Source organism: Lissotriton helveticus, chromosome 8 (assembly GCF_964261635.1).
Source record: "Lissotriton helveticus chromosome 8, aLisHel1.1, whole genome shotgun sequence".
In the NCBI taxonomy this organism is placed as follows: Eukaryota; Metazoa; Chordata; class Amphibia; order Caudata; family Salamandridae; genus Lissotriton; species Lissotriton helveticus.
Genome location: NC_136069.1, coordinates 1,653,178,778 through 1,653,198,911, shown reverse-complemented (window position 1 = coordinate 1,653,198,911; position 20,134 = coordinate 1,653,178,778).

Genomic DNA, 20,134 nt, shown 5'->3' with positions numbered 1-20,134 from the left:
CATCCATCCTGCATCCATCCATCCTGCATCCATGACATCCATCCATCCATCCTGCATCCATCCATCCTGCATCCATGACATTCGCCCATTCTCCCAACATCAATGACATGCATCCATCCATCCTGCATCCATGACATGCATCCATCCATCCTGCATCCATGACATGCATCCATCCATCCTGCATCCATGACATGCATCCATCCATCCTGCATCCATGACATGCATCCATCCATCCTGCATCCATGACATTCACCCATCCATCCTGCATCCATGACATGCATCCATCGATCGATCCTGCATCCATGACATGCATCCATCCATCCTGCATCCATGACATGCATCCATCCATCCTGCATCCATGACATGCATCCATCCATCCTGCATCCATGACATGCATCCATCCATCCTGCATCAATGACATTCATCCATCCATCCGGCATCCATGAAATGCATCCATCCATCCTGCATCCATGACATTCATCCATCCATCCTGCATCCATGACATTCATCCATCCATCCTGCATCCATGACATCCATCCATCCATCCTGCATCCATCCATCCTGCATCCATGACATCCATCCATCCATCCTGCATCCATGACATTCGCCCATTCTCCCAACATCAATGACATGCATCCATCCATCCTGCATCCATGACATGCATCCATCCATCCTGCATCCATGACATGCATCCATCCATCCTGCATCCATGACATGCATCCATCCATCCTGCATCCATGACATGCATCCATCCATCCTGCATCCATGACATGCATCCATCCATCCTGCATCAATGACATTCATCCATCCATCCTGCATCCATGACATTCATCCATCCATCCTGCATCCATGACATTCATCCATCCATCCTGCATCCATGACATTCATCCATCCATCCTGCATCCATGACATCCATCCATCCATCCTGCATCCATCCATCCTGCATCCATGACATGCATCCATCCATCCTGCATCCATCCATCCTGCATCCATGACATTCGCCCATTCTCCCAACATCAATGACATTCATCCATCCATCCTGCATCCATGACATGCATCCATCCATCCTGAATCCATGACATTCATCCATCCATCCTGCATCCATGACATGCATCTATCCATCCTGCATCCATGACATTCATCCATCCTGCATCCGTGACATTCATCCATCCATCCTGCATCCATGACATGCATCCATCCATCCTGCATCCATGACATGCATCCATCCATCCTGAATCCATGACATTCATCCATCCATCCTGCATCCATGACATGCATCCATCCATCCTGCATCCGTGACATTCATCCATCCATCCTGCATCCGTGACATTCATCCATCCATCCTGCATCCATGACATGCATCCATCCATCCTGCATCCATGACATGCATCCATCCATCCTGCATCCATCCATCCTGCATCCATGACATTCATCCATCCATCCTGCATCCATGACATGCATCCATCCATCCTGCATCCATGACATTCACCCATCCATCCTGCATCCATGACATGCATCCATCCATCCTGCATCCATGACATGCATCCATCCATCCTGCATCCATGACATTCACCCATCCATCCTGCATCCATGACATGCATCCATCCATCCTGCATCCATGACATGCATCCATCCATCCTGCATCCATGACATTCACCCATCCATCCTGCATCCATGACATTCATCCATCCTGCATCCATGACATGCATCCATCCATCCTGCATCCATGACATGCATCCATCCATCCTGAATCCATGACATTCATCCATCCATCCTGCATCCATGACATGCATCTATCCATCCTGCATCCATGACATTCATCCATCCTGCATCCGTGACATTCATCCATCCATCCTGCATCCATGACATGCATCCATCCATCCTGCATCCATGACATTCATCCATCCATCCTGCATCCATGACATGCATCCATCCATCCTGCATCCATGACATGCATCCATCCATCCTGAATCCATGACATTCATCCATCCATCCTGCATCCATGACATGCATCCATCCATCCTGCATCCATGACATGCATCCATCCATCCTGAATCCATGACATTCATCCATCCATCCTGCATCCATGACATGCATCTATCCATCCTGAATCCATGACATTCATCCATCCATCCTGCATCCATGACATGCATCCATCCATCCTGAATCAATGACATTCATCCATCCATCCTGCATCCATGACATGCATCCATCCATCCTGCATCCATGACATCCATCCATCCATCCTGCATCCATGACATGCATCCATCCATCCTGCATCCATGACATGCATCCATCCATCCTGCATCCATGACATTCACCCATCCATCCTGCATCCATGACATGCATCCATCGATCGATCCTGCATCCATGACATGCATCCATCCATCCTGCATCCATGACATGCATCCATCCATCCTGCATCCATGACATTCATCCATCCATCCTGCATCCATGACATGCATCCATCCTGCATCCATGACATTCATTCATCCATCCTGCATCCATGACATGCATCCATCCATCCTGCATCCATGACATGCATCCATCCATCCTGCATCCATGACATGCATCCATCCATCCTGCATCCATGACATTCATCCATCCATCCTGCATCCATGACATCCATCCATCCATCCTGCATCCATGACGTCCATCCATCCTGCATCCATGACATCCATCCTTCCATCCTGCATCCATGACATTCATCCATCCATCCTGCATCCATGACATGCATCCATCCATCCTGCATCCATGACATTCGTCCATTCTCCCAACATCCATGACATCCATCCATCCATCCAACATTCATCAATAGAATTAAATTCATCCATTATCTCAGCATCTAGGACCATTCCCCCCTCCCCCCGTCCCCATCCACCTGTATCCCCAGCAGGTTGCTGTGCCCGATATCCACCAGCGGGTGCCGCTGTGTCAACGGAGGCAGATTCAACATGCCCTTGCGTCACGGCCTGCAACGCTTTGCATTGTGGACCTTGTAGGCCCCTGCAGAGCCAGCGGCGTCCCCGCTTTCCGCACAGCTCCTCCACGCGGCTCCATCTGACCCCCCCCCCCCCCTGTTGGAGTCCATTGCATGCAAAGACCAGCCGTGCGCCATACCAAGGGGGGCCGCTGGCGGTGCGGGGCCGGGGATTAGAAAGAGCGTCGACCAGACCCCGCTCCGCACGGAAAGCTTCCAAAAATAGGGACACATGGCGAAAGCAAAAAAAAAAGAAATTATAAAAATTAAGACAACATTCTAACTTCAAAGCGCGGCCGGCGCGGCTCGCAGGATGTCGGGGGCTCGCACAAAGCCGGCTTAAAACTTCCCTGCAGTAAATCAAAGTCATGCCCTGGGAGCACGGGGGCAAGCGCCCACCCCGCCCGACCCCAGCGCCATCAGAGGAGCTCCACGACGGCCCGGGGGCGTCCGAGGCATTTACAAAGCGACCCTCTTCTTCAAAGATGGGTTTGTTGTATTCTTTTATAGCATTTCCCATTTTTTTATTAATAAAAGTCCCAGTCACAGACTCACAGTGCAGCGTGCTCGGCTCTGGAATGCGGGGGGCCGGGGTTGGGAGACTCCTGAAAGCAGGGGGCAGTATGCCAATGAGAGGCAGGGGCCTGTGGGGCTGCCAGCAGGGGCATAGACCAATGAGAGGCAGGGGTCTGTGGGCATAGACCAGTGAGAGGCAGGGGTCTGTGGGGCTGCCAGCAGGGGGCATAGGCCAATGAGAGGCAGGGGTCTGTGGGGCTGCCAGAAGGGGCATAGACCAATGAGAGGCAGGGGTCTGTGGGGCTGCCAGAAGGGGCATAGACCAATGAGAGGCAGGGGTCTGTGGGGCTGCCAGCAGGGGCATAGACCAATGAGATGCAGGGGCCTCTGGGGCCGCCAACAGGGGGCATAGGCCAATGAGAGGCAGGGGCCTCTGGGGCTATGTGAAGGGGCTGCCAGGAGGGGGCACTAGGCCAGTTTGAGGCACTGGCCCGTGGAGCAATGTGAAGGGGCCAACAGCAGAGGTAGAGTAGGCGATTGAGAGGAATGAGCCTTTGGGGCTATGTAAAGGTGTCGACAGCAGGGGGCAGCATACTAGTCAGAGACATGTCAAACTGTGGGCTGTGCGCACGCGCCTGAGTGCCGGAGGCTGCAGGCCAGTAAAAGGAGTGTGTCTGTGGGGGGCTGTGTGAGATGCCAGGAGAGGGTGCCAGGCCCGACAAAGGGTCAGATGGGACCATGTGTGCTTGTGTGACTGACCCTGAGAGCAGGAGATAGTGGTCTGTGGGAGACACGGGCCGGAGACAAGCTCTGTGATGAGATTATATTCAAGAGACAGCAGGCTGTAGGAGGGATGGGGCTGTGGTAGCGGTGTCCAGGGCTTGAGAGCAGGAGGCAGCATCTAGGGAAGAGAGGGGTCTGTGGTAGGTGTGTGATGAGCCTGAGAGCTGGAGACAGACAGCCAATGGGAGAGAGGGGTCTGTGGTAGCTGTGTGGTAAGCCTGAGAGCTGGAGACAGCAGCTAGTGGGAGAGGTGTAACACAAGAAAATGGGGATCAAAGCATAGATGCCTGCACCAGTCTTAATGTCCCTATAGTTTAAACACAAAACAAGGTGCAAAGAGCTTGGGACACAATCCACTAGGTCCCAATATAGAGAAACCAGAAGAGACCTTACTGGTTCCTCTAGTACTATACAACAAAAACAGCTCAGCACACTTATAGATATCAAATGTGAACAATCAAAAGTAAAACAAGGTTATAGCACAATTGTTCTCCTAACTTCCTTTCGAGCCAGACGATCTCACAGAGAAGGGTGCATTTATTCACTATCATTTGGTAAAACACATTGGCAACGGATATATGAAAAGTACATAAAGCTTACATTGTGAGCCCTGAAGAAGTCCGATTGTGGACGAAACGCGTTGTCGGTTGCAAAAATTTTTTGAATAAAGGATGAATTTCAAATATCGAAAGAACATATTGTAGGAGAGTAGGGTCTGCTTTCCTATGGTCACCCCATTTTTTTCTTTTTGCTTCACTGGTTTTCGACTTAGATATGGCTGTGGGCCTGATAATCAGACCCACAGCCCTGCTGTTCTCTCTCCAAATTCACACCATGTACTTTAGGTACATCACCAATTGGGATTTGGGTCTTGTGAGTCCCTGTACAGTGTACTATAGGTACCCAGGGCATAGTTACACCCAAGGCCTACCAGGGGCTGCAGTATATATTTTGCCACCCCTGGCTGGCCATCCAAACTGACACAACTGGCTGATCACTCAGCTGGGGCAAGGTCGTGTAATCACCCCTTGCTTAGATATAGTATACCTATATCTAGACACATATACACCTATAAGTCACTCCAATGGCAGGCCTTAACAATCCTGGAGGCAGAGTGCTTGGTTTTATGTGATATGGTTGTTAGACCTGTCAGCCTTAGGGTGGTCTTTCCTATTTTTTTTCTGCTTTTGCCTAATTTTTCTCACCTACTTTTCGTTGGCCTTAGGTCTCTGGGCACCTTCCCATTGCTTACCAATGCTAAGGTGCAGGTGCTCTCTTCCCTTAAGATGGCTGCCACTGACCCCTGCTACTGCAGCATGGTCTTTTTAGGCGCACTCTAGTAGCCAGGAGCTGGTTGGAACCCTTAAACAATGTTGCAATGCCAGCCTGCCAGCCTGCCCATAGCTAGAATGAGGGAAGCTCCTGGAACCTTCCAGAACAGGGGCGGTGACACCAACTGCCACTGCCAACTGCCAACTGTCGCTATATAAGGAAAGGGAGGGAAACTTTCCTGGGAGAGAGTAGTTGGGGCCTCACTGACCTGGGGGAACCTACGCAGGAGACTTAGGCGGTAGGGCCTAATCAGGAACCTATGTCACTGGGGGTGACAGGGTTTAGGCGCTGCCCACCAAGCTGCATGAGGAACACTGAACTAGCCCACTGATCTGGCCCAGCGGGAGGGGAACCCAGGGACCACCTGAAGTGATTTATTGAGGAAACTGGACAAGCCTTCAACTCACCCCTCCCCTCTCTTCAAGTAACTTCTAGCAAGGGCGCAGGATCCAGCTAGCGCCAAGAAGACCTTCTTACTGCCCACAGGACTGGTGGGGAATCAACCAGGTACAAGCGCTGTATTTCCCTTGAGAAGCGATGTGAACTGCTAACTGCCAAGCACTGTATTCCCCTTGAGAAGCGTTGTGAACTGCCAACTGCCAAGCGCTGTATTCCCCTTGAGAAGCGCTGTGAAATGCTAACTGCTAACTGCCAAGCGCTGTATCCCCCTTGAGAAGCGCTGTGAACTGCTGACTGGCAAGCGCTGTGCCCCTTTTGAGAAGCACTACTGCGTGGAGACCCCGTGTGGGCCCTGAGAGTGCTGCCTGAGGCGTAATGGAATTGCCCTAAAGCGCCACGAGGACCGAGCGCTTTGACCACTTAATGCTTCTCAGCTGGGCCCCCCCCCGAGCGCACTACTGTCGAGCGCTTATGCACTTCTGCTTTAGCCTTTGAGCCTTACTGTCATCGTTGCAGCCTGGCGCCTTCTCCGTGACCTCGGTGCTGCATTCTGCACCCCCTCGGCGGCCCCCAGAGCCAAGAGAAGGCCGCCGTAGAATCTGGTCAGGCCGCAGTAGGCCTCGTTAGGCCTGAAGCCGGAATCTAGCGTTACGTGACAGGGGCGCCGGTGTAATTCCGCCCCCGCCGTGCCCTGATTGGGTCCCTGAAATTGTGCTCCGCGAGCCGCTCTGCAATCGACGGTCGCTGCGCACCCTGGCCTCCTGTTGGTCCCCGGTCCCTGCAGGCTCTTAGGGAGGACCGGGACTAGGGCTGACACCTGCGCGGGGGGCTCGCAGAGACTACCGGAGCCCCGGCACACCCCCGACTTCACCGGAGGGCTTAAAGGAGCCCGGGAGCCTACAACACCACCGGAGGGCGCGGTAGGAAGAGCGCGCCTCCGGGAGTCATCTTACCTTGTGCTGACCCTTCGCAAGGGCCCGAACAGGGGCAGAAGAAGTGAGGTAAATCCCCCGGCGAGGCTCCAAGTCCGCCCTCCCCGCGGGAGACTATAGTTGGGCCCCGTTGGCCCCAAGAGATACTGAGGACTGGGCAGTAGCCCTAAGAAACGTTAACCCCTTAACAGGGGAAAGGTTGTTCTACTGTGGTGGCCTGATCGTTAAGAGAATTGTCATACTTAGCTCCTGAGAGTCATGTCCTGCCTATTATGACCAAAAGAAATGCTCCTAACTAAGTCTTGAATTGCTTTATTCCAGCCTGATGTAATGCACTGTATTTGCTGATAAATGGCTTATTTTTGCAGCTAGGAAATGTTTACCCTCCAGTAGTGGCTGCTGCTGAGCAATGAGATGTTATTTAAAAGGCTGAGAAGGAAATTCTTTGCAGGTGCTGACTAGGAGTAAGGCTGTTACCAGGCCTCCCGTTATTTAATATTTAATATTTATTTATTTACATATTTATTGCTGAGAAAAGCAAAACCTGTGTTTTAAAGGAACGGCAATGAGTTAATACCGCTGTGATTTTTGACTGCTCTGATTCTAATTCAAGATAATTCAAGATACAACGTATTTATTTGAATCAAGCATTCTGGTGTGGGCTCAGTCCTTGTGTGCACTTATTGTCTCAGTGGATGAGTGTGTTGTGTTGTCACTTTACACCTAAGCTCCGGGTGCCTGCCGGCTCAGTCCAAGCTACCCCCCGGGGACCTGGCGAACCCAGTTCCTACAATGGTGCTCTAGCATGAGCTGAGCCTGTCTGCAGCTTTCGGAACCATGTCCTTATAGCTGTTCTAGGATATTGCCATACCATATACTCTTAAGTACCCCCCGGGGACCTGGCGAACCCAGGCCTAGATGTATCAAGCCATTTGCGAATCGCAAAGACCGAAATTTGCATAAAAAATCGCAAATTAAGGAATAGCAAAAATGTGCGATTCCTTATTTTGCCACAGCATTTAAGTAATCGCAATTTCGCGATTCCTTAAATGCTATGTATGTAGCATTTTTGAATTACGATTTTTGGTTAAGAAATCGCAAATTACCACCAACTTGTAGTTGATGGTAGTTTGCGAATTCTTTAAAAAATGCACAAGTTGGCATTTTTGAAGGTGGCATGTGACGCACACACATGCCCAAAGGGCATGTATGTGCGCCATATGCACACACGTGTACATTTCAGGGGTGCAGCAGGGTGTCCTTGAGACACACACGGAAGGTACAGAAGGTCTCAGAAATACAGAGGGAGAGAAAAGAAAATAGCAAATCTCTCTATTGGGACCTAATAGTGTCCTCTTTACATGCCCAGAATACACAGTTAATCTGGAAACAACCAAGAAAACAAAAACAAGAGAAGATGCACAAGGAGAGGAAAAAGATACCCATCAGCCCACTCATAAGTGGAATCTCGTCATCTGGGTATATGTTGGTAAATGGTGTCCTCTAGGGTCTGCCTTGGAAACAATCCATAGGACTGCCTAGTGATGGACCCAGAACATTTCACCAACAGATGACAGTATATGAGCGGGAGGGGTTGAGGTTGCAGTGCTCAAAGAAAAAGAAGAAGAAAAGGAAAATAATCCAAGTGATTCTAAAAATACCTACGATGATGTCATGAAATACTTTATTAGGGCTGACCATCAAAGTGGTATGGTTAAAAACAGTATGCTGATAGCATGTAAGGAATTGCTACCCACCAATGTTGTTATTCGTTCAACATGTTTCAGCCTCAAGGGCTTTCGTCAGGACCTATGGTGCTACTGCAACACTTACTTAAGTGATGTGAAAGTGGGATCTACATCTGCTTTCCAAACTGAAAAGAGTGTATCTTCTCCTGCATAGACACAATACAAAAGACAGAAACAGAGACATGGACACATTATGTCAACAAAAAGAAGTGCACAGACTGCAAACTCTCGTTTCTATGGTCTTTATAATATGGCTATGAACACTTGAAAGACACTCACCCTTATTGTGGGGAGAGAAAACCTCACCTCACCTGGCCACTGCTCAGGAAGAAAGGGAGGCCACGCACTGGAAATAAACAGAACACTTAGAAAGTTATAACCAGTGGTAGTAGAAACACAATCTACAGACAAGAAAAACTAGATTCAAAACACATAAATCAGAGACACACATGGTGACACAATGGCCAGACTGGTTTCCTCTTGCATCAGGAAAGTATACCACAAAGCCTCACTGACTGCACTGCTTGCACAAACCTGTAGACCTATAAAGTACAAAGGCCCAGGTAGCCAGCCGCAGTCACTGGGAATAGAGGCGCCTACTCCTGTGCTTTCCACCTAGTACTCAAAGACCAAAGACCAAAGCAATAATGCTATTGACTGTACCACCACCACTGACCTCTCCGTCGTTGCCTCGGAGTGAAAACTGAGCCGAGGGGGAGGCGACGACTGATGGTCACACGCGATGTTAAATACACTGCAGTGGACCTGAAAGGAAACTCCTTTGTTTCAAAATTTGATTGGCTCATGTGTAGGCCAATGGGAATCGGCTCACAGGCAGCCAACCGTGACCTACACTGATAAGCCTGCAGTGGACCTGAAAGGAAATTCCTTTGTTTCAAAATTTGATTGGCTCATGTGTAGGCCAATGGGAATCGGCTCACAGGCAGCCAACCGTGACCTACACTGATAAGCCTGCAGTGGACCTGAAAGGAAACTCCTTTGTTTCAAAATTTGATTGGCTCATGTGTAGGCCAATAGGAATCGGCTCACAGGCAGCCAACCGTGACCTACACTGATAAGCCTGCAGTGGACCTGAAAGGAAACTCCTTTGTTTCAAAATTTGATTGGCTCATGTGTAGGCCAATGGGAATAGGCTCACAGGCAGCCAACCGTGACCTACACTGATAAGCCTGCAGTGGACCTGAAAGGAAACTCCTTTGTTTCAAAATTTGATTGGCTCATGTGTAGGCCAATGGGAATCGGCTCACAGGCAGCCAACCGTGACCAACACTGATAAGCCTCAGCCACATTAACAGGCCGACCGTGAGACATACCTCACGCGCATATGCACACCAGTCAAATCGTAAGGCAGTAAGATGGTGTGTTGTATTCTATCCAAAGAAGAGCCATAAGAAGAGCTAGGTGTGTTTATTTATTTATACTGCTAGAGGGCAATGTTTAGAGGTCGCGCGCTAATTTAGCCGTTTGCCAACTTCCAGTCGGATAGTACCGGGGGCTTAAACTGATATAGACACTGGCTACATATATTCAATATATATAGAACATGAGAAGGGGAACCCTACCCAGCGAGGGTGTTAGAGCTCAGTGGAGGTAACCCTTATGCCAAAGGCTGTTAGCACAAGGACTCTGTGTTCGGAAAAACAATCTGCGCAATCACAGCTGCATCCAAGGAATGTCATCATTCAATCCTTCTGTGTCACTATGAAGTTTGAAAACCCACTTCTGTTCTTTCCTCAATAGGAAAAGTGAAACATCCGTGACGTGACTAGGTATGTAAGGTTGTTCTAGAACTAACCATCTCAGTTCATCTGGACTATGTCTCTTGTCAAGGAAGTGAGTGGTGAGCCGTGTTGTCTGTTTTCTGCGTCTCATGGTGCTCATATGTTCCTGCACGCGCAATTTGATTTTTCTTGCGGTCATGCCGATATACCTTAGTCCACAGGGGCAGGTAATCTGGTATATCACTTTCTCACTGTTGCAATTAGTGTGGTGTTTCAATTGCCATGGCCGCGAGGTCCCAATGTCCACTTCAAGTGTTTTACTGGTCAGTGGGCATACTGAGCAATTCCCGCAGGGATGATGTCCTCGTACCGGGGGCAGACCCCATAGAGTTTGCGGGGGTTCACATACTTCTTGCCGAGGTCGTGTATGCACAAGAGAGTCTCTCAAGTTGTTCCCTCTTTTAAAAGAAAAGAGTGGAAGGGGAATAGTCTCACCGGAGCTGTTCAGAATGCGCCACCTTTTCCTGATCATCTTTTGGATTTTAGAAGATGATGTGTTGTACGTTGTCACGCACACCAATCTGTCTAGTGGTGGTTTGACAACTGGAGGCTCAAGCAGCGCTTCGCGATGGTTATTCGCAGCGCGTTTCATTGAAGTCCGGACAAGGTTATTCGGATAGCGTCTCACTTTCAACTTCATGGAGAGATCTTTCGCTTTTCGGCGGAAGTCTGGAATGTTTGAACAATTCCTCCGGACCCTCAAGAACTGTCCAAAGGGGAGGTTCTCACGGAGGGACCGGGGGTGATGGCTATCGAATCTCAGCAGGGAGTTCCGAGCCATGGGTTTCCGATACAAGGAGCTCGCCAAATGGCCATCTTCTGGAAAGATGACAAGATCCAAAAAGGGGAGCTCTGTTCTACTATGCTCAAGGGTAAACCTCAAAAAAGCATTCTGACCATTCAGCCACTCTTGAAACAACAAGAGGGAAGGTACATCGCCACGCCAGACGACAAGAATGTCGTCGATGTACCGCTTCCACATCATCAATTGATGATGATGAGGGTTGTTGGTGCTCAACACGTGGTGGGTCTCAAACTGGTGGACATACAAATTAGCCAGGCTGGGGGCAAATTTGCTGCCCATTGATGTCCCCGAGGTTTGTAAATACAGGGAATCCTCAAAGGTAAAAAAGTTCTCGGTCATAGCAATCCGAGCTAATTCCATGACAAAGTGAGTGGGAGTTGTCAAGGTAGAAGGGAAAGCCTCTAAAAGTTCTTGTACAGTTTGTAGTGTATCCATTTGAGGAATACAAGTGTACAAAGATTCGACATCGAAACTAGCTAAAATGTCAGTATTAATGTCGAAGGTCACCTCAGGTAGAATGCGCAGGACATCTTTGGTGTCCTGAAGGTAGGTCGGCATTGTCTTAACAATGGGACTTAAAAAGATGTCAACAAAGGAGGACAGAGGTTCGAGCAAAGATCCAATGCCCGAAATGATCGGACGGCCCGGAGGGGGTCTCGCAGGCTTATGAATCTTTGGGAGGATGTAAAAGTAGGGAGTGATGGGACACTTGGTGACTAAAAAGATTGCCTCTTTCGGAGTAATCCAGCCTTCTGCGCTGGCTTCCTCTACCAGATGTTTGATCTCATTAGTTAGTCTTGGCGTGGGATTTTCAGCAAGGAGGGTGTAGGACTGTGCATTGCCTAGTTGTCTCAGGCATTCAGCTCGGTAGTCAGTAGGGTTGAGAATGACTATGGCACCCCCCTTGTCCGCTGGTTTAATCACTATCCCCGTGTCTTTCGAGAGAGTGTCCAGGGCTGATCTGTCTCTTTTTGATATATTCTGGTAGTTCCCCTCTTTGGAAAAGTCCATAGATTTGAGGTCTTGTAGTATTGCAGCCTCAAAAGTGCCAACTTTGGATGGTACTTGTTGCAACAGGGGCATGAAAGTGGATCTAACTTTAAGACCTGTGTTTGTATCTTCAGTCGGGGTATCTGTTTCTTTGTTTTTGAAGAAATAGTGCAGCCTGATGGTTCTGAAAAATCGTTCGATCTCCCCTCTTATCAAAAAGGGTTCCCCACTGTTGGTCGGGACAAACCCTAGGCCTCTGTTTAGAACATCCTGTTCAGTAGGAGTGATCACTCGACTACTTAGGTTCACTACCAAGTCTTCATCCTCTTGTGACTCGCTCATTGCCCTTGTTTGTTGTGTGTTGTTGTCGAGTCCTACAAACTGTACAAGAACTTTTAGAGGCTTTCCCTTCTACCTTGACAACTCCCACTCACTTTGTCATGGAATTAGCTCGGATTGCTATGACCGAGAACTTTTTTGCCTTTGAGGATTCCCTGTATTTACAAACCTCTGGGACATCAATGGGCAGCAAATTTGCCCCCAGCCTGGCTAATTTGTATGTCCACCAGTTTGAGACCCACCACGTGTTGAGCACCAACAACCCTCATCATCATCAATTGATGATGTGGAAGCGGTACATCGACGACATTCTTGTCGTCTGGCGTGGCGATGTACCTTCCCTCTTGTTGTTTCAAGAGTGGCTGAATGGTCAGAATGCTTTTTTGAGGTTTACCCTTGAGCATAGTAGAACAGAGCTCCCCTTTTTGGATCTTGTCATCTTTCCAGAAGATGGCCATTTGGCGAGCTCCTTGTATCGGAAACCCATGGCTCGGAACTCCCTGCTGAGATTCGATAGCCATCACCCCCGGTCCCTCCGTGAGAACCTCCCCTTTGGACAGTTCTTGAGGGTCCGGAGGAATTGTTCAAACATTCCAGACTTCCGCCGAAAAGCGAAAGATCTCTCCATGAAGTTGAAAGTGAGACGCTATCCGAATAACCTTGTCCGGACTTCAATTAAACGCGCTGCGAATAACCATCGCGAAGCGCTGCTTGAGCCTCCAGTTGTCAAACCACCACTAGACAGATTGGTGTGCGTGACAACGTACAACACATCATCTTCTAAAATCCAAAAGATGATCAGGAAAAGGTGGCGCATTCTGAACAGCTCCGGTGAGACCATTCCCCTTCCACTCTTTTCTTTTAAAAGAGGGAACAACTTGAGAGACTCTCTTGTGCATACACGACCTCGGCAAGAAGTATGTGAACCCCCGCAAACTCTATGGGGTCTGCCCCCGGTACGAGGACATCATCCCTGCGGGAATTGCTCAGTATGCCCACTGACCAGTAAAACACTTGAAGTGGACATTGGGACCTCGCGGCCATGGCAATTGAAACACCACACTAATTGCAACAGTGAGAAAGTGATATACCAGATTACCTGCCCCTGTGGACTAAGGTATATCGGCATGACCGCAAGAAAAATCAAATTGCGCGTGCAGGAACATATGAGCACCATGAGACGCAGAAAACAGACAACACGGCTCACCACTCACTTCCTTGACAAGAGACATAGTCCAGATGAACTGAGATGGTTAGTTCTAGAACAACCTTACATACCTAGTCACGTCACGGATGTTTCACTTTTCCTATTGAGGAAAGAACAGAAGTGGGTTTTCAAACTTCATAGTGACACAGAAGGATTGAATGATGACATTCCTTGGATGCAGCTGTGATTGCGCAGATTGTTTTTCCGAACACAGAGTCCTTGTGCTAACAGCCTTTGGCATAAGGGTTACCTCCACTGAGCTCTAACACCCTCGCTGGGTAGGGTTCCCCTTCTCATGTTCTATATATATTGAATATATGTAGCCAGTGTCTATATCAGTTTAAGCCCCCGGTACTATCCGACTGGAAGTTGGCAAACGGCTAAATTAGCGCGCGACCTCTAAACATTGCCCTCTAGCAGTATAAATAAATAAACACACCTAGCTCTTCTTATGGCTCTTCTTTGGATAGAATACAACACACCATCTTACTGCCTTACGATTTGACTGGTGTGCATATGCGCGTGAGGTATGTCTCACGGTCGGCCTGTTAATGTGGCTGAGGCTTATCAGTGTTGGTCACGGTTGGCTGCCTGTGAGCCGATTCCCATTGGCCTACACATGAGCCAATCAAATTTTGAAACAAAGGAGTTTCCTTTCAGGTCCACTGTAGGCTTATCAGTGTAGGTCACGGTTGGCTGCCTGTGAGCCTATTCCCATTGGCCTACACATGAGCCAATCAAATTTTGAAACAAAGGAGTTTCCTTTCAGGTCCACTGCAGGCTTATCAGTGTAGGTCACGGTTGGCTGCCTGTGAGCCGATTCCTATTGGCCTACACATGAGCCAATCAAATTTTGAAACAAAGGAGTTTCCTTTCAGGTCCACTGCAGGCTTATCAGTGTAGGTCACGGTTGGCTGCCTGTGAGCCGATTCCCATTGGCCTACACATGAGCCAATCAAATTTTGAAACAAAGGAATTTCCTTTCAGGTCCACTGCAGGCTTATCAGTGTAGGTCACGGTTGGCTGCCTGTGAGCCGATTCCCATTGGCCTACACATGAGCCAATCAAATTTTGAAACAAAGGAGTTTCCTTTCAGGTCCACTGCAGTGTATTTAACATCGCGTGTGACCATCAGTCGTCGCCTCCCCCTCGGCTCAGTTTTCACTCCGAGGCAACGACGGAGAGGTCAGTGGTGGTGGTACAGTCAATAGCATTATTGCTTTGGTCTTTGGTCTTTGAGTACTAGGTGGAAAGCACAGGAGTAGGCGCCTCTATTCCCAGTGACTGCGGCTGGCTACCTGGGCCTTTGTACTTTATAGGTCTACAGGTTTGTGCAAGCAGTGCAGTCAGTGAGGCTTTGTGGTATACTTTCCTGATGCAAGAGGAAAACAGTCTGGCCATTGTGTCACCATGTGTGTCTCTGATTTATGTGTTTTGAATCTAGTTTTTCTTGTCTGTAGATTGTGTTTCTACTACCACTGGTTATAACTTTCTAAGTGTTCTGTTTATTTCCAGTGCGTGGCCTCCCTTTCTTCCTGAGCAGTGACCAGGTGAGGTGAGGTTTTCTCTCCCCACAATAAGGGTGAGTGTCTTTCAAGTGTTCATAGCCATATTATAAAGACCATAGAAACGAGAGTTTGCAGTCTGTGCACTTCTTTTTGTTGACATAATTTGTCCATGTCTCTGTTTCTGTCTTTTGTATTGTGTCTATGCAGGAGAAGATACACTCTTTTCAGTTTGGAAAGCAGATGTAGATCCCACTTTCACATCACTTAAGTAAGTGTTGCAGTAGCACCATAGGTCCTGACGAAAGCCCTTGAGGCTGAAACATGTTGACCGAATAACAACATTGGTGGGTAGCAATTCCTTACATGCTATCAGCATACTGTTTTTAACCATACCACTTTGATGGTCAGCCCTAATAAAGTATTTCATGACATCATCGTAGGTATTTTTAGAATCACTTGGATTATTTTCCTTTTCTTCTTCTTTTTCTTTGAGCACTGCAACCTCAACCCCTCCCGCTCATATACTGTCATCTGTTGGTGAAATGTTCTGGGTCCATCACTAGGCAGTCCTATGGATTGTTTCCAAGGCAGACCCTAGAGGACACCATTTACCAACATATACCCAGATGACGAGATTCCACTTATGAGTGGGCTGATGGGTATCTTTTTCCTCTCCTTGTGCATCTTCTCTTGTTTTTGTTTTCTTGGTTGTTTCCAGATTAACTGTGTATTCTGGGCATGTAAAGAGGACACTATTAGGTCCCAATAGAGAGATTTGCTATTTTCTTTTCTCTCCCTCTGTATTTCTGAGACCTTCTGTACCTTCCGTGTGTTTTAGTGTCTAGTTGGGGGACTAGGTACCAGTAGGTCTATAATAATTTTTTTCCCCTCGGACCCCCCCCTTAACCGTTTATCTCTCTGTCCTTGAGACACCCCTGCACCCTTGAAATTATTCTCAATTTGCGATTAGCAAATTGCGAATCGCAAATTGAGATTAATTTCACAATCATTCCTATGGGCCTCCTGGCCCATAGGAATGAATGAGAAATATTTCCTTAATTGCGAATTCGCAAATTGCGAATTCGCAAATAAGGAAGACTAAGAAATCATCGCAAAAAATAGCGATTTTCTACATACATTCTATTTTGCGATTTCTAAATAGCGATTCCTTAAAAATCGCTATTTAGATATCGCAAAATGGAATCTTGATACGTCGGGCCCCCCAGTTCCTACATTTGGTGGCAAGCGGTGGGATACAGGACCTGTGACTATGCAGCACCCTCCAGTGGGACAGAGTGCGCTGCAATCAGACTAGACACCCATCGTGCATGCAAGCCTACGCAATTGTCCCCCACTGTGTAACCTGAGTGTGCAGAGAGCTGTTTGAACCAATACTGTTACCTACGTCCTAGAGCTTTCCCTTTATTTTATCTGGGTCCTCACCTGGCAAAATGGAGTTCCAGCTGGCCAACCTTGAAGAGTATACGGTGGTGCAGTTAAGGGAGTTTTGTCAGGGGATGGGGGTGCCGGTTGGGCGGAGAGCCGCAAAGGAGGAACTCCGTACCGCCTTGAGGGCATGGGTAGGAGCCCACCCAGAGGGGAGAGGGTATGGGGGACAGGAGGGGCAGGGCGCACCAGGAGGGACGGGTGCTCCAGAAGAGCTAGACCTACTTAATGATGAGGTATCTGAAAATGTGTTGCCAGGAAGACGTTCCAGGGCAAGTAGTAGTGGGTCTAGAGGGAGTATGTTGTCGCAGGAGTATGAAGACAGGAGGGAGTAGAGGCAATTGAGATGGGAGCTTGCCAAGTTAGAGCACGAGAGGGAGAGAGAGAGGGAAGATAAAGAGTTTGCATTGGAGAAAAGGAAGTTGGCGCACGAGCTTCAGCTTAAGGAGTTGGAGCTGAGAGCATTGCAACCGAGTGCGCCAGGAAGTCCCAATGGTGGCAGCGTACCAGGGGCTCAACAAGAGCCTAGGTTTTGGCTACCCAAGGAGGTGATAGTGAGCTACACTCAGGGGGATGATATCGCCAAGTGGTTGGAGGCATATGAAGTGGCCTTGACAGCCCACGGGGTGCCCAAGAAACACTGGGGAGGTGGTCTGTATCGTTCCTTACCTCCCAATGTTAGGGACACCCTTCTGTACCTTGAAAAGGCAGATCAGTTCAGTTATCCCCCCATGAAGGAGGCACTCCTTAAGAAGTTTAGCCTCAACCCCGAAAGGTATCGCCAAAAGTTCAGTGGCAGCCATAAGCTGTCCACACAGAATTGGGTGGATTTCTTTGATTACGCCCGTAAGGCTTTGGATGGTTGGGTGCGTGGTAGCGAGGTGCATGATTATGAGGGCCTGTACAATCTATTTTTGAGAGAGCACCTCTTGGATAAATGTTTTCCGGAGCTGCGCCAACATCTGGTGGACCGCAAGCTGACTGATCCCCGTGAGCTTGCGGAGGAGGCAGATACTTGGGTTAGCTCCCGGGTGTCATACAAGAGCCCCGGGGGAGATGGTCTGAAAGGTGGACAGGGCGTCCCTCAGAAGAAAGAGGGGCGAGATAAAAAGAAGGAGTTCTCACGAGGCCCACAAACTAGACAGTTTGGGAAAGGAGTAGGTACCCCGCCTCATTCCAGTTCCCCAAAGCCCACTTACCCTGACATGAGTCAGCAGCCAAAAACTATCCGGTGCTACGAATGCGGGGAGGTTAGACACTACAAGGCGGATCCCCAGTGTCGCAAGAGACCTCCTGCCCCTACAGGTGGCAAGAGTTCCGGGGTGGCTAGTGTAGCGCTTGGGGTGGAGCTGCCCCTAGATAGGGAAGGGGAGTGGACAGGCCTGTCCCTGGTTTCACTTGGCGACAGAGAGATGGTCCCAGTGACGTCCTTACCATCGAACACTGTTAAATATCAACAGAGGGTGAAGGTTAATGGGGAGGAGGTGGAGGCTCTGAGGGACACAGGTGCCAGCATGACCACTGTAATTAGGCGGCTGGTGTCCCCTGAGCAAATAGTACCTGATGTGTTCAATCCAGCCGTGATGGCTGACGGCAAACTGAGCTACTGTCCCGTGGCTCAGGTTCCCTTTGAGTGGGGAGGAGTGAAAGGCCCGTTGAGAGTTGCATTAAGCCATGCCTTGCCTGTGGATTGTTTGCTAGGAAACGACCTGGAACATACCGCCTGGAAGGAAGTGGAGTTTAAAGCCCACATTGAGATGCTGGGGTTACCAGGATGGACTTGCGTGGTCACGAGGTCCATGGCTGTCCAGCGAGGAACTCAACCCGGGTTGGAGCCTGAAACCATGGCCCAACCCAATGCCGGTCCTGAGAATGTTGTGGAGGACACACCCCATGTGATGGATGGGGAGCCTGTGGAGGTACCCCCGGAGTCCGTGGAGGTGGATGTTGTTCCCGTGGGGGACTTGCCGACCCTTGCCGAGTGGCATGTGGACGGAGGGCCTACCCGGGAGGAATTCTGTCGGGCGCAGAAGAAGTGCCCCACTCTGGAAGGCATGCAGCGACAGGCTGAAGCCCAAGCGATTCATCAGGAGACCGGCAGTTTTCACGTGTACTGGGAGGATGGCCTCCTTTACAGTGAGCCTAAGGTTCCGGTGCATGGATCCTCGAGGGCCTTAGTGGCCCCCCAATGCTACCGGGCCTTCTTATTGGAATTGGAGCATGAGATTCCTTTGGCTGGACACCTGGGCCAGGACAAAACCTTTGCGCGGTTGGTCCCACAATTTTATTGGCCCAGGATGAGAGTTGCCTCTGACACCTATTACAAGACCTGCAAGACTTGCCAGGCCAGTGGCAAGACTGGGACTGAAGTGAAGGTCCCTTTGGAACCGCTCCCGGTGGTCGGGACCCCTTTTGAGCGGGTCAAAATTGACATCGTTGGGCCGTTGGACCCTCTGACCTCTGCGGGACACCGGTTCATATTGGTGTTAGTGGACCACGCCACTCGGTACCCGGAGGCTATTCTTCTGAGGACCGTCCCTGCACCTGTGGTGGCGTGGGCCCTGATGGGGATATTCACCAGAGTGGGATTCCCCAAGGTCGTGGTGTCGAACAGGGGCACAAACTTAATGTCGGCCTACATGCAGGCCATGTGGAAGGAGTGCGGAGTGACCTATCGGTTCTCCACTCCTTACCACCCCCAAACTAACAGGCTCGTAGAGCGCTTCAACAAGACCTTGAAGGGGATGATCTGGAGCCTGCCAGAGGACTTGAGGCGGAAATGGGACATCCTCTTCCCTTGCCTGCTGTTTTCGTACCGCGAGGTGCCACAGAAGGGAGTCGGGTTCAGCCCCTTCGAACTGCTCTATGGCCATCCCGTTAGGGGGCCCCTCAGCCTTGTCAAGGAGGGATGGGAGAAGGCTTCAACAAAGCTTCCCCTTGATGTTGTCAGCTACATGCTGGCGTTCCGCAGCCAGATGACCAAGCTGTGGAAGGAAGCCTCAGACAACTTGGAGGCTAGCCAAGCCGTTATGAAGGAGTGGTATGACCGCAACGCTGGACAGAAGGTGTGGGTCATGGAGCCTGGGGAGCTTAGTGCCCTCCAGGAACGGTGGACTGGTCCGTATGAAATTGTGGAGCGTCGAGGCCAGACCACCTATGTCATTGACTTGAAGACCCCCTGTCAGCCCCACAGGGTGCTCCACGTCAACTGCCTGAAGCCTCACTGTTAGAAGGCGACCTCAGGGGAGGGCAGGAAGTATACCTGACCACCCTGAGACCCACCTCCCAAGTACAAAGACGAGCACTGGCGGGAGACTTCTCAGGGGGAGAGTCTCGAATCTAGGATC